The 14,686-nt window shown below is 43.2% G+C and overlaps 1 pseudogene; it reads left to right on the forward strand.

The window, feature by feature from the left end:
* The first annotated feature begins 289 nt into the window (after positions 1–289).
* Positions 290–401, forward strand: LOC144774451 (5S ribosomal RNA; annotated as a pseudogene).
* Positions 402–14,686: the final 14,285 nt, after the last annotated feature.

The following is a 14,686-nucleotide window of genomic DNA, read 5'->3' on the forward strand; positions in this document are numbered from 1 at the left end:
GTAGAATGAGAGAAAGACAGAGGGAGGGAGACAGAATGAAAAGTTGGTATGATATATGGTCAGACATTCAGAAACTTTGAAAATCTAATAGATGTGGTGATACGCCGTGGACTGGGTCATGACCTGCGCACCTCCCGCCTCACAGCTGCGGGCTGTAACTCGGTCCGTGGCACCTATTTCTGTACGCTGGGCATGCCGCAGCTCAGTGTGGCGCCCTGCAGTTTCTTTTCTGCTTGCAAAGACGCGCCATGAAGCACTTCTCTTTTCTCTTGAGGACGCCGCCACTGTGGGCAGTGGCCATACAACCCTAAAAGCACCTGATCTCATCTGAAGTTAAGCAGGGTCGGGCCTGGTTAGTACCTGGATGGGAGACTGCCTGGGAAAACCAGGTGCTGTAGACTTATCTGAATCTTAGAGTGACCTTAATATGAGCTGCCTGCAGTCATGGTTAGGGGCTATTTTTTCGTGTTCCTTCCTTCCAAAATTCCTCTGTCTGGTTCCCAGAGTGCCTTGAGTACTGTTTTTTCTTCACAATTCCAAGATGGAGGTTTTATAACCTTTTTCCTTTTTCTTCCTAAACCAAGATGGTAGTTCTCCTTATCCTGTTGCGTCACTTACTTGCTGTCCTTGTGTATATATATAAGGGGCTGGAATTCTCATTTTTCTCGTGTTGCAACACTCTTCACTCCTGTTGGTGTCTCTTTTCTCCTGTTGATATCTATTCACTTCTGTTGGTGACACTTTTCTCCAGTTTGGTATTTTGGTCCTGTGGGTTCCTTCTTCTGCAATTCTCCTCTTCACTTCTGTTGGTGACACTTTTCTCCAGTTTGGTATTTTGGTCCTGTGGGTTCCTTCTTCTGCAATTCTCCTCTTCTTCGCAGGTCTGTCATCCCCTTGCTGACTATCCTCCTTTTCGTGTCCTGTTGCCTGGATTCTGGAGTCACCTTTTCCATCAGAGGTTTTTCCCTTCAGGTTGTTTTTTTTAGTCTCGGAGCCTTCTTTGAGAAGACACTGTCTGCCCTGACGTTGACTTGTTAGCAGCAGTGTGGCTACCAGAAAGGGTCGCTCCTACCTAAACAAGCAGGCAACTCACTACTAGCACTTCAAGCACGTTGTTGCTTCTTCCATTAAGGGGGAGATGTGAATGCTGAGAGTATCACCTCTACAGGGATGACTGCCAGAGGCTGGAAGGGAAAAAAAGCAATATCTCAGTAAAAACTTTGATGGCCTGAAAAGAGATGGGAGAAAGACCCAGGCCCAGTTAAGATAGGGTTTTGAGCACGATGGGGAACATGAATTATGTGTGCATTGGTTAGCACAACTGGTGAGTTGCATTGGTTTTGCACATTTGGTAAAACCATAGCTCAGTTTTTAACTGTGTTTTTATTGCCTATGTACATAGAAAGGGAGGATACATAATTGTAAAGTCTGAATTATTTTATTAGGCAGGGTTGTGCAAAGTAGTCAGAGGGCTTACTGCATCACACTTTTGAACTTCAATGCTTTGCAAAGTGCAAAGTGGAATGTATTTTTTTATTTAAACATGAAAAGCTGCAAAGAGATGTGTGGCAACAGAAACATAAAGCCAGAAGCAAAGCAGGGAAAATAAAGTAGGTCCCTCATTGTTTGATACTTATGGTGTTCAAAACGTCAAATGTGGAGAAGTGTGGCTCACTTGTTAGAGGAGGCAGACCCTGAAGCAGAGGTCAGACCCGGGACCAGGGTTCAATGCCTGACGCGGCAGGGTCTTGAGCCCAAATATCCCCGGACTCGATAATTCTCGTTTCGGTGCCTACTCAAATCACGGGTTCACACTCTGGAGCTCTGGGCATTAGCCTGGTTAATCTCCACTATGGCCCCCCCGCGGCGGGATGCCTGGCTTTCACCTTGGGGATGCCCATTACGGGTATCTCACAGGGGAAAAAGCCAGGACGGGTTCCCAAGACAAGCGCCCAGATGCCTTCGGGTAATCGAGCGCTATATAAGAATGCCTAATAATAATAATAATAATAATAATAAAAGTTGACAATGTAAATACCTAAAATATCAGATCTTTGCAATATTTTGTACCCTGTCCATTCCCCGTTCATGTTTGTGGCCCACCCATCGATATTTGTGGTCCACCCATCGATGCTCATGGCCCTCCCTGAGCAAGAATCATAGAACCGGGTTTGCCTGGATCGCCGGTCCGTCCGGTGCTGGCCCAGTGACCGTGTGGTATTAACACTCAGGCAGCGCACGTTGCTGTAGCGGACGCCCATGTGTTCTGAGCAGGGAGGCCGTCAACATTCCTTTTACGGACGCCTTTGGTCCCCTTAATTTTCCCAATTACAGCAGGCTGTGCTGTTCCCCTGCGAGAGAGAGAGAGGGTGACAGAGCGAGAGGGTGACAGAGCGAGAGGGTGACAGAGCGAGAGGGAGACAGAGCGAGACAGACTGAGGGTGACAGAGAGAGAGGGAGACAGACTGAGGGAGACAGACTGAGGGTGACAGACAGAGGGAGACAGACAGAGGGAGACAGACAGAGGGAGGGCAACAGAGGGAGACAGACAGAGGGAGGGACAGACAGAGGGAGGGACAGACAGAGGGAGGGACAGACAGAGGGAGGGAGACAAAGGGAGGGGAACAGAGGGAGACAGACAGGGGGAGGGAGAGAAAGGGAGGGAGACAGAGAGAGAGAGAGAGGGAGGGAGACAGAGGGAGGGCGACAGACAGTGGGAGACAGACAGAGGGAGACAGACAGAGGGAGACAGACAAAGGGAGAGAGGGAGACAAAGAGGGAGGGAGACAAAGAGGGAGGGAGACAGAGAGAGAGAGAGAGAGAGAGAGAGAGAGAGAGAGAGAGAGAGAGAGACAGAGACAGAGACAAAGAGAGAGACAGAGGGAGGGCGACAGACAGAGGGCGACAGACAGAGGGCGACAGACAGAGGGAAGAGGGCAACAGAGGGAGGGAGACAGAGGGAGGGAGACAGAGGGAGGGAGACAGAGGGAGAGGTAGACAGAGGAGGAGAGAGGGAGGGAGAGAGAGATAGACAGAGTGAGTGAGAAAGAGGGAGACAGAAAGATGGACAGAGAAAGAGAGGGGGGAGACAGATAGAGAGAGGGAGGGAGACAGATAGAGAGAGGGAGGGAGACCGAGAGAGAAGGAGGGAGACAGAGAGAAGGAGAGAGAGAAAGAGAGAGAGAGAGAGAGAGAGAGAAAGAGAGAGAGAGAAAGAGAGAGAGAGAGATATATAGATATAGATATAGAGATAGATAGATAGATATAGATAGATATAGATAGATAGATATAGATAAATAGATAGATAGATAGATAGATATAGATAGATAGATATAGATAGATATAGATAGATATAGATAGATATAGATAGATAGATATAGATAGATAGATGTGTGTATGCCGGGTCTGGTGGCTCAGTGGATGAAGACGGCCGCTGCCGGGTATGTGTTCAACCTCATGGTCATAGTTTTTTTTGTTGCTAGCCCCACCTTCCTCCCCCACTGACCCCGCCCCCACTGGTGCGACCTTCGGCCACAAACCACACTGTAAATTTGGCCCCTGAGAGAAAGTTTGTGAGTACCCATGCTCTAGAACCACATCAACCTGATTTAGAATGTTTTTGTTTTTTTCCGGCCATTTTTAGTTTTTCCCTCTGTTTTATTGTAGTTGCCAGGTCGTCTGCTGTGGCGCCTCACAAGATTTTTCTCTTCCCCTTATGGGTTTCTTTGTTTATTTAAGCTCTTTGGGCCAGATGTAGGTGTCCAAATACCGGTCGGAAACGTCCGAAAATACCGATTTTCTGCCGTTTCCGACCGGTATTTGGACATTGGTATGTAGGGGTAGCAAAAACATACAGATTTGGTAAATTTACCGAATCGGTAATTTTACAGATTCTGTAAAATTACCGATCGGTAAAATTACAGAATCTGTAATTTCTTATGTAGGTAGCACTTTAAACAGTGCTACAGGGCCTTTAGTATTCGTTATTTACCACCCAAAACTATTGGGTGGTAAATTACGAATTTCTGTGTACATGCACATCTTTGCATGTACACCTGTACCATGTGACACACATACATGCCCTTAGGGCATGTATGTGTGCCACATGGCACACAAGCCAGAAAAAGGGGTGCAACAGGGTGTCAAAGTGACACTCTGTCCCCCTTGTAAATTCGGTATTTTTACCGATTCGGTAATTACCGAATCGATAACTGCCATTGAATCCTATGGGCTTCAAGGCCCATAGGAATCAATGGCAAATACCGATTCTGTAATTACAGAATCGGTAAATACCGAATCATACCGATTCGGTATTTGTTACCGAATTTCTACCTACATTTGAATTACCGATTCATGAATACCGAATCGGTAAAATTCGGTATTTATGAATCGGTAATTCACATTTACCTACATCTAGGCCCTAGTCTTATTAGATTTTTTTAATGTATTTAATACTTGTGTTCAACCATGTCAGAGGATGGTGATGAAGTTAAAATTTTGCCCCCCCCCTGGAAACATTTCTGCGGACGTTTGATTGGTTCAGATGCTCTGTCCATCACCACCCCCTTTTGTACCACTTCTAAAAGTGGCATTTCTAAAATAGTGACATTAAATCTGCGCACACCACCACACAACATTTATCATCACTATTCCAAACATACCAAACATGATCACGCTGCTCCTCTCATATCAGGAATTACCACTGAAACACATATCAGTAAATCCCCAATGCATTCCTATGAGAGGGCAGCCTCACAGTAGTGAGAAACCAAAATGGCTGTTTGTCACTACCAGGACATGCCACACAGTTAAGGCACATGTCCTACCTTTTACCTACATTGCACCCTGCCCATAGGGCTAGCTAGGACTACCTTAGGGGTGAATGATATGTAGTAAAAGGGGAGTCACAGACGTGGCACCCACTTTATGTGCCATGTCACAACGGCAGTAAACTGCGTGCGCAGGCCCTGCAATGGCAGCGGCCTGAGACAGGTTTGAAAGTCTACTTTTGTGGGTGCCGCAAGCAGCGCTGCAAGTCCACCAGTAGCATTTAATTTACTGGCCCATGGTATCTCACATACCACTTTACAAGGGACTGATAGGTAAATTAAATACGCCAAGCAGGTGTAGACCAATCTTACCATGTTTTACCATAGAGAGCACATGCACTTTACACTGGACAGCAATGATAAAGTGCCCAGAGTACTAAAACCACCAACACCAGGTCAGAAAAAATACCAGGAGGAAGGCAAAAAGCTCAGGAGTGACCCTGCAAAAAGGGCCAAGTCCAACACAAATATAGCACAAAGTGATAATAAATTTCCAAATGAACTTCTGATTTGGTGCTGATTACTGGTTGAAAAGACATAGCACCAATTATTCCTATATGAGGCAGGGATTAAGAAGAAGGTAGGATGCCACTGAATAAGTGGATTAATCATATTATGCAGTCACCCAATTACCATATTACTGTGGCCAAGAAAGACATGCCACCTTCTGTCTCGGATTGATTGTGGTAATGCACTACTGGCAGGGATGGCCAAGAAGAAATGTTAATAAGTTTCAGGTGCTCCAGAAAACTGCAATCTGGGCATTATGGAACCTGCTACTTCTGCTCATGTCTCCATTACTCAAAGCAGTATGTTCTGGTGGCATGCCACATCATGAATGGCCTTTAAGACACTTCTGCTTGTTCATAAAAAAAAATCTGATCACTCTTGGTCTGCCAGTGTTTTGAGATCCGCAAATAAACACCTATTATTACCGTTTGTCAGGAAGAAAACTGTGCTTAATTTGTGCCGGTGTATTGAGGTGCTCGACACTGGCACTTAATTTCAAACACCCCAACATGGTGGCTTTCTCAGTCTATTTTTATTCAGCACAGCGCCAATATTTTAAAATATATAGTATTAAAAAAATATAAAATCTGCACTTCCATGCCAATTGTCCACAATGTCACACTTAAGTGTGATAGTAAGTATGAAACGCTGGCACTGCCATTCGGCTGCAGTGGCAGGAGCTGTAGGTCGTGCTGTAGAAGTGTACTACCTTGAGCCCTGACACTTAAATTTTTACAAACTAAGCACTGGAAAAATAAACAGTGGGCGTATATTCCCAGTAATTGACAGTAGAATATTAAACAACTTGACATTAATACTGAGAAGCCCACTGCAAGACTTTCTTTCTCAAAAACAAGGCTATTTGAATGATATCATACTCCTGATCACACTGTTGAGTGCATAGTACCTAACTGAGTTTCTTGCTGTATATAATTGTGATCTAGTTTGATTGGGTATATGGGTTGTGACAGTAACGAGGTTTGTCTTAGCTTCTAGCTGTTAATTTCTTGGGTGAATGTGGACCAGCTAACCATAAGTGCTAATAATGATAAACAATGAAACATTCGAGTATTATAAGTCTCTCATCTTCATGAGTACCTTAAGCATACCTTTAAATATCCTAGCTGTTTTTTGTGCCATATGGTACCTTCAGGTATACACATAAATGAATATAGTAATGAGGATAACACCTGCCCTTTGATTATGTTTGTCATCTCATCCTTGTTAAAAAAAAATTCGTTTGCTATATATTGCTATTCTAGAAATATTTTGTTTATTGGTTTAGAATGCTTTCCATGAGCATTATTTTCTATTTTAGGACAATGGTAAAACATTGATAAATTCTTAATTAATCAACAAAAGCATAATTTGATTCTTGATTATTTGATACAATTCCTTGGGAAAATAGTGTAATAATTTCTTTCTCTGAAACAATGAAAAAGGCCTGAGATGCCTCTGAAGTAATTTTTTTTAATGGCAATGGTATATTCGTATCCTCAATATCATAAGTATATCGTTACCAGCCGGCTGGAATACCGAAACTCACTTTACACCAGAACCACCACCCAACTCCTCAAGAGACTACAGACCATATGGAACGCAGCTGCCAGACTTATCCTCAACCTCCCCAAATGGGCCCGTACCACACCCCACCTCAGGAACCCCTATTGGCTCCCTGTACAGAAGAGATGCCAGTTCAAGATGCTGACCCTTGCCTACAAAGCCCTCCATGACCAGTGCCCAGCCTACATCAGCCACCGCCTGAACTTCTACCAGCCCACCAGACAACTGGGCTCCGCCTCCCGCACCATTGCTCACGTCCCCTGCATCCGCTGGAGTCACAGTGAAAGTCGCTCACTCTCCTACCTCGCCGCCAAGTCCTGGAACGACCTCCCCCTCTACCTACGAAGAGCACCAACACTAGCGGACTCTAGGAAGGGACTCAAGACCCTGCTCTTCGACTAGAGACCCAAGAGATATTAGCGGCTGGATACCCTCAGCGGTGATTAGCCTCGCTCTATAAATAATGATTAATTGACTGAAGATGATCATAAGCAATGTTAAGCAATCATATCTATGGATCTGATGTTCACGCCAAAGTAGATTAGCATGTACCGTTAATATGTCACGTGATGCTCTCCATTCTTCGGGGCATCATGCAACATGACATTGCACACTCCAGGTTATTACTGTAAAAATATGATAATATTGACTTCGGCAATATTACATGAATTGGTGATGATGGGAAACCCACCCCAGGCCAACTGGGGGAACTGTCAAGTCTGTATTCTTGCAATCAGTGCAGTATGTATAAATGTTCCTTGTTAGAAGCTGATAGTGACTGCTTCACCCACAGTTTAATAGGATGGATCTGGCATTGAGGCAGATAAAACTCTGCAGGGGAAGAGTGTGTGATGAATGATAGCAACTTTCTCAAGAGATTATCGTTAAATAAAATGTGCATGTTTTGTCCAATGTTCATCTTTTTGATTTTATTTACAGTATTGAACAATGTACTGATTATATCGTGGTCTACCTCACATTTTCAATATTATAAGGAGGACGGCCCATTTATTTATCTTTGCCTCTACCCATGATGGCATCCAAAGACTTTCCTTTTCCCAGCCACCTTCTTTATGTTGTGCTATTTTGTTCTCACCTGTGGCACATTTAAGGTTGCTGCTCCAATGTGTGCTTTGTCATGATTCTTTCACATTGCTTAAAGCGGTTGTCGATTCCAAAGCAGGGAGTCTCTTCCTTGGCACCAGCTTGGTGAATTAATTCATCTTCAGGTACCACCTGTCTACCTCAGCAGAGTTCCTTTTGTGCTAACAGCTTGGAACACATCGCAAAATACCAGAATATTAATCTGTAGCCCACCAAAAGGAGTGGCCATGCCACGTTATCTCAGGAAAAGGTACAATTCTTGTTATCTATTTTCTATTTCATGGTAACAGGTTTCTTCTAACCCTGAGCCATGTGACCCTTGACCCTCACTATTGAATTCCACAATAAGAAGTTTAAATTGGAGGATGGGTCAGGGTGACTATATTTAACCCAATTCAAGCAACATCTCATATTGCCTTAAACACACTAACAATATATGCCTGATCGGAGCAAAGATGGCAAGCTTTCTACTACAGATTCATGCCAAAACCACACACTCTTCAGAAACATTTTGGGTCCAAACCCCATCACTAGTCTACAAGGCCTGGAAACTTGAGATGGCTTTCCAATCAAGCACACTACTTCAAACATAATCCAATATAGTTAATAAAGAAAAGTCCACTGTTATTTCCTTCCTTCATTGAACATGTTGCTACCTTTTACACAGGAGTAGTGGGATGATGTTCCTCACTCGGAGCAAAATAGCATTTGTCAGCTGGAGAGCTCCTCGTTTGTTGTGATTTGGTGGTACCACTAGGTGGTGCCATAAAGCACACTTTTTATGTTGAATCTCTAGCCCTACTTTTACAGACTTCACTGGCTCTCCACTGCACTGTAGAAAGAATGCAGCAAAGATGGTCAGTTGAAAATTAGTTTGCATTTTACAAAGAGCATATTCTGGGACAAAGGAGACCTGTGATATTAAACACTGTATTGTATTGTAGTGTACTGTAACATTAATACTGGGATTCATAGCATGATGTAGGACACGAAAGCTTGTTTTCCAACCAGTAATGCGCTACATGATGGGGGACAGCATGGCTGGAAGAGTGTTGAACTAGAGAACAGCCCCTGGGAGTGTGATGGAGGCACACTGTTTATAATTGAGATTAGTACAAACAATATAGGTGTCTACACTGCGTAATCCTAGTCAGAGGAGAAGAGTGATGTTGTGTGAGGGGATACTCAGAGAAGTCCTAGTAATCCACTTGGCATCATATACAATGCTTTCAGCCTGTCAAAATAGTACTTGATAGCAACTGAGCAAGAATAGGCAGCAGCCAAGCATTTTTCTTTAAAGGAGAGTGGAATCAAGGTAGACAACCTAAGCCGAAACTACACAATCTTAAAAAGACCCAGATATCACCTACCCTGCTATGCCATAGGAGGCCAAACATTTTGGGTGGTGGTTTGTGCCCCAAATCTCCCCCATGCACCGAAGGCTCCCAAAGGCAGACGCGCAGCAGTCAGGTGAGATCAATTCGGGCCATTCTCAGACTCTAGCCAGATGGGCCATTTGCACTTTTTAAGGATGAGAGATGATGTTCTTGCTAGGTTGCTGCCATGACAGCACAAGTAGAACCTATTGGCATGCCCCAGGTGACTCTTCTGTATTTACCACTCTTGGCGGCATATTAACTAGTAAACTGTCGGAGCGCGGCGTTAAGCCAAAAAGGCAGGGATGCACCGTATTCACAAGAATACGGTGCACCCCTGCCTTTCCCATTAGCACTGGCGCTAAATGTAGCTGCCTAGCCCCATTCTGCAAGTGTGCCTGCGTTTCAGGGAAAGATTGTTCATGTGCAGGAAGGTGTCCCTTGCTGCACATAAACACTCATTAATGGTATTTTGTAACTTCTATGTGAGCTGCAGAATGCATCACACCTCGAAGATGCAAATCGTCATTATTTTAAATAATGGTTTATGTGCAGGAAAGGACACCTTCCTGCACATACACAATCAATGGCATTCTGCTGTTTCTATCTGTGCTGCACAATGCAGCACTCATATAATCAGCAAAAACTAGGAAAAAAACAGCATTTCTCCTCGTTTCACCGTGTTAAGAACAGGTTTTCCCTGGTCTTAATTTTGGCGCTGTCCCATATTTACTCCACCCTTGTAAATTTGGGGCAGCGTCAAAATCATTGGGTGTTGCGGTAGAATGCCCACCGCAACACCCATTGCCCACCCCTTTCATGCCAAATAAAGCATGAAAGGGGGCCTTATTCAAAGAAACCGGTCCTAGGATGCTTGATTCCGGTCCAGGAAAGACATGGCTTGGCAGTTCGGGCTGGACTGTACCCATGAGGCACAGGGTCAAGGCTGATTTGCATATGGCCATGTCTGAACTGGGGTGGTGTGGAGTGCAAAAAAACTATGGATTTAGGCCCAGATCTCTGTACTGGGGTGAATGTATGACATTGTTCTGCATTCTATCCATCAACTGTTATTTTTCGTTATTCACAAGGCGGAATTAAGCGATGTTAAGTGGCTTAATGCTGCCTTGTGAAAAAGGCAAAGCCCCTGTTGCCACAGGAACGTCGCCATAGGGGCTTGTAAATATGCCCCTACGTGCGCCCAATACTTTTTCTTAGATCATAGAGTCTTCTTCTCTTTCTAGTTTTATGTGAGTGTGCATGCTAGACTTGAGAAAGCTTGCAGAGGCTTCTAGAAAAATACTTGCACCAGAGTACAATAGCTACAGGGTAAAAGTAAGAAATGACACATAATTGAATGGAAGATTACCTGAAGTGCTGACATTTCAACAGGTTTTCCTTTTTGGCAAGCCATACTAAAGTCATTCTAAACGTAGATGTTTGCCATATCAAAAATCAACCAAATTTATGTTCTATTAACTATCTCGTACACTCTATTGTATGTAACTTGAAATATATCAAATCTATGAGAAGAAAATACAATGTAGAGCCCAGTATTGCTTTGGTAACATGCTTCGCTTTAAAACAATTAATAAATATAGAAATTGTTTGCAATAAAAAGATGTACATTATTTAAACTAACTAATTCATCTCATGAAAAACAGTGCTGCCATAAAATAGCTAACTGAATGTCCGCATCATACATATCAGGGTACATATATTTCAGCCGCCGATTATGCATGGTATAAGAAATCCTGCCATTAATGACTTTCAGGAAAATGTCATGACAGAGAATTTGAATCTGATTTGATTAAGCAATCAATTATTGGTTGATGCAATTATACATTTTGTCAGACATGAAATGACTAGCATATGTCAGTTGCCTGGAGACAGATTTAACCTTCAACAAAGATTCCTGGTGCGCCCACCAAGTTGTCAAATACGTTTTCACAGTAGGATTGAATTCAAATTTATTTTTGCATTTGCTTGAATGTCCGTGGCCTTTAGTTTAGAACAACGTTTGACACCCAGGACACCGGAGGACATTATTGTTCTGCAGACCTTCACCAGGGGCCGGCAAGCAATAGTTGAATATTAAATAAAAACGTGAATATTAAATAAAAACGTTGGGAAAAATTTATAAACTATGAAAAAAAATATATATATTGTAAAGAGTTCCAAAAATCCCTCAAAATATTTTGTTAGGGTATATTTAGGGCCTAGTTGCAGGGGTGTCACTCTTAAGGCATGCCCTCAGGCAATCACTACATATAAAACTGGGCGTGTGTTATACTTTTCTAACTTTAAATGTGCTCTCCCTGTAGTAGTACTATGTAAACAGGTTTACAGTATAAGCACTCATCAAATGTCAACAAAATTAATATACGCCTGGAACACAAGTAACACACCATTCTACAAATGGTAGATGGTAATAATATAACACATTATGACACCGGCGGCATTCTACTCACATTTATGGATAACTATGGAGACTTATATAAAACGTGCAATTTGGCCCACACGCAGGAAATACTGGACTATGTTGAGGATATCGCGTTGGCATGGCTGTCCGGAGGACAGCGTGAGTTCCTTGCACAGCCAATCACTATTGAGGAAGTACAAACTGCTATAAAAATACTTCCAAATGGCAAAACACCAGGGCCTGATGGCTATATGGGTGAGTTCTACAAAGCATTCTCCGACTTACTTAGTCCATATTTGTTAGAAATGTATGATGAGGCATATCACAGTCAGATGCTCCCCCCAACTCTGCGTGAAACATTAATAGTGGCCTTGCTAAAACCTGATAAAAACCCTGAATCGGCAGACTCATATCGGCCATTATCTTTAATAAACACGGACACTAAGAAAGTGGCCAAGATTATTGCGACTAGACTACAACCACTTATGACAGCTATTGTCTTACCTGACCAATCTGGTTTTATACCCTCTAGGTCTACAGCACATAATCTTTGCACCATATTCGCCCTATTACATCAGCTCAATCCCGAGATGGAGGCTGTGGATGTACTACTCGATGCAGCCAAGGCTTTTGATTCGATCGAATTGACCTATTTATTCACTATACTGCAGCATATTGGCTACCCCCTATGCTGCTAAATTGGAATAAACTCCTTTACACTAAACCCACTGCACGAATAAAAGTTAATAGACATATATCAGATCCAATTTCAATACAACATGGCACGCGGCAGGGTTGCCCGCTCTCCCCTCTATTATTCTCTATTGCTTTAGAACCGTTAGCCTATAAAATACGTCAGAAATACGCGCACACGGCCTTAAAATTCAAATTACGCCCCTTTGCTATTTCTCTCTATGCAGATGATATGGTATTGTATGTCAGCGACCCTGCTACCAATCTCTCACCGATACTTAGGGAATATATAAAATTTGGTAGGCAATCTGGTCTTCAAATAAATTGGTCCGAATCAGCAGTCTTACCACTCACTGAAAATACAAAGAAGATGCACATGGACTTCCAACTAGTCTGGCAGGATGAACCCATCAAATACCTTGGCATTTGGATTCACCGCGATTCTGAAATAGTACTCCGAACAAATTATGGCACTGCAATTGACAAACTAGAAACACAAACAGCCCGCTGGATCACGCTCCCGCTGTCTTTGGCGGATAGGATATCTCTTGTGAAAATGGTAGTCCTTCCTAAGCCGCTCTACCTTTTTACTAACATAACTATCATACCGCCAGCACCTATTTTTAAATGCCTCCGTACAAATTTAGTTAAATTAATATGGGCGGGGAAACAAGCCAGAATAAGTCTAAACACGATGGCATTGCCATATGCCTCAGGAGGGTTTTCGGTTCCTGATCTATACCTATGTTATTTATGTGCTCAAGCGTAATACGCATACTATTGGTTCCATCCAATCCTCTATATGCCACACCTTGCACTAGAAGATGGGGAGGCCCATCCTGTCGAACTGGCACATATATTAATGCTTTCAACAACAAATATATCAGAGGGTCTAGTAAAAGTACGCACAATGTGTCCCAAAAAGGTAACCAAGACAACCCAAACATGTGTGTATCTATCTAGGGTCATCCCCGCAGTGGTCAGGAGAGGATGCCCATCAGTCACCACACGGAACTGCCCTTCATAATTATTATTATGGTTGGGTATCATCAATGTATACCAAAAGCACTGAGCACTAAGTGCACGTGTATTAACATTGGGTCTTATTTAGCAATTACAATGTAGAAAAACAAGAACCATCTTACCATACTTGTAAGAGGTATGGACCTCACCCCACCTGGCCACGGCTCAGGGAAAGGGGGAAGCACCGCTCTAAGTAGAAAGAGATAAGTACACAGCACTCTGTTAACTCTGCTCAGTCTATCGCTTGCTTGAAAAGATCGAGTCAACGCATGTAAAACCAATCACTCACCCACTGTCCACTCGTATACATGAACATAGTCATAAGATTTTAATGATAGAAGTCATATGCTTTTTTGGGCATAGTAGAACAGTAGCGGCTTAATGGAATGGAGGCTACTTGTCGCGCATATGATTTAAACGACCAGCGTGTCACAAAGAAACCCAAACATATCGTTAGAGCGTAGATGGTCAAAAACATACTCATCCGACCAGTTTCCGACACACTCTTCGCCCACCTGTCCGTCGGTACTCCTAGAATCGGCGTCAAGCCGATCGGGGAGGTGCCGAGGGGCAGAAGAGCTCAGGATTATAACATCATACGTGATTGGTCAAAAGACGATCACATGGTACGTCTCAGATATTAGAAATAACAGCGGGCTTCTGATAGGCCAAAAGAATCTTACTACCAGCCAATCAGTGCCGTATTTACTTTATGCCTGCTTCTCTCATCCGGGAGTTTTTTACTGTCAAGTGTGATCTTTACACATAACTTTATCGATGCTGTTGCACGATTGACACGTGCATATTGATCTTTATACAAAACTTTATCGACATGGTTACACGGAAAACACGTGTATGTTGTGAACATTAGCGGTCACTTCCACAGCAGATAGAAATGACCAACCACGATGTTAAAAAGTGGGGTGATGTCAAAGATGATCATTTTAATTTTTGAGGAAAAAGGTTTGGGTAAAAAATGACGCGCCACACAAAAGGGACTGAACCATGTTATACAGTCCTACAGGGAACTATTCCCAACCATGTTCCCTGTCGTTCAATGTGGATTTGGCCTTTAACCACAAACTCAATGATTGCAAAAGAGTATCCGATCATTATTATCTGAAATCAGAGGGTCGACCAAGGTATGTCGTCATTCAGACGCACCC

Source organism: Lissotriton helveticus, chromosome 8 (genome assembly GCF_964261635.1).
Source record: "Lissotriton helveticus chromosome 8, aLisHel1.1, whole genome shotgun sequence".
NCBI classification, from domain to species: domain Eukaryota; kingdom Metazoa; phylum Chordata; class Amphibia; order Caudata; family Salamandridae; genus Lissotriton; species Lissotriton helveticus.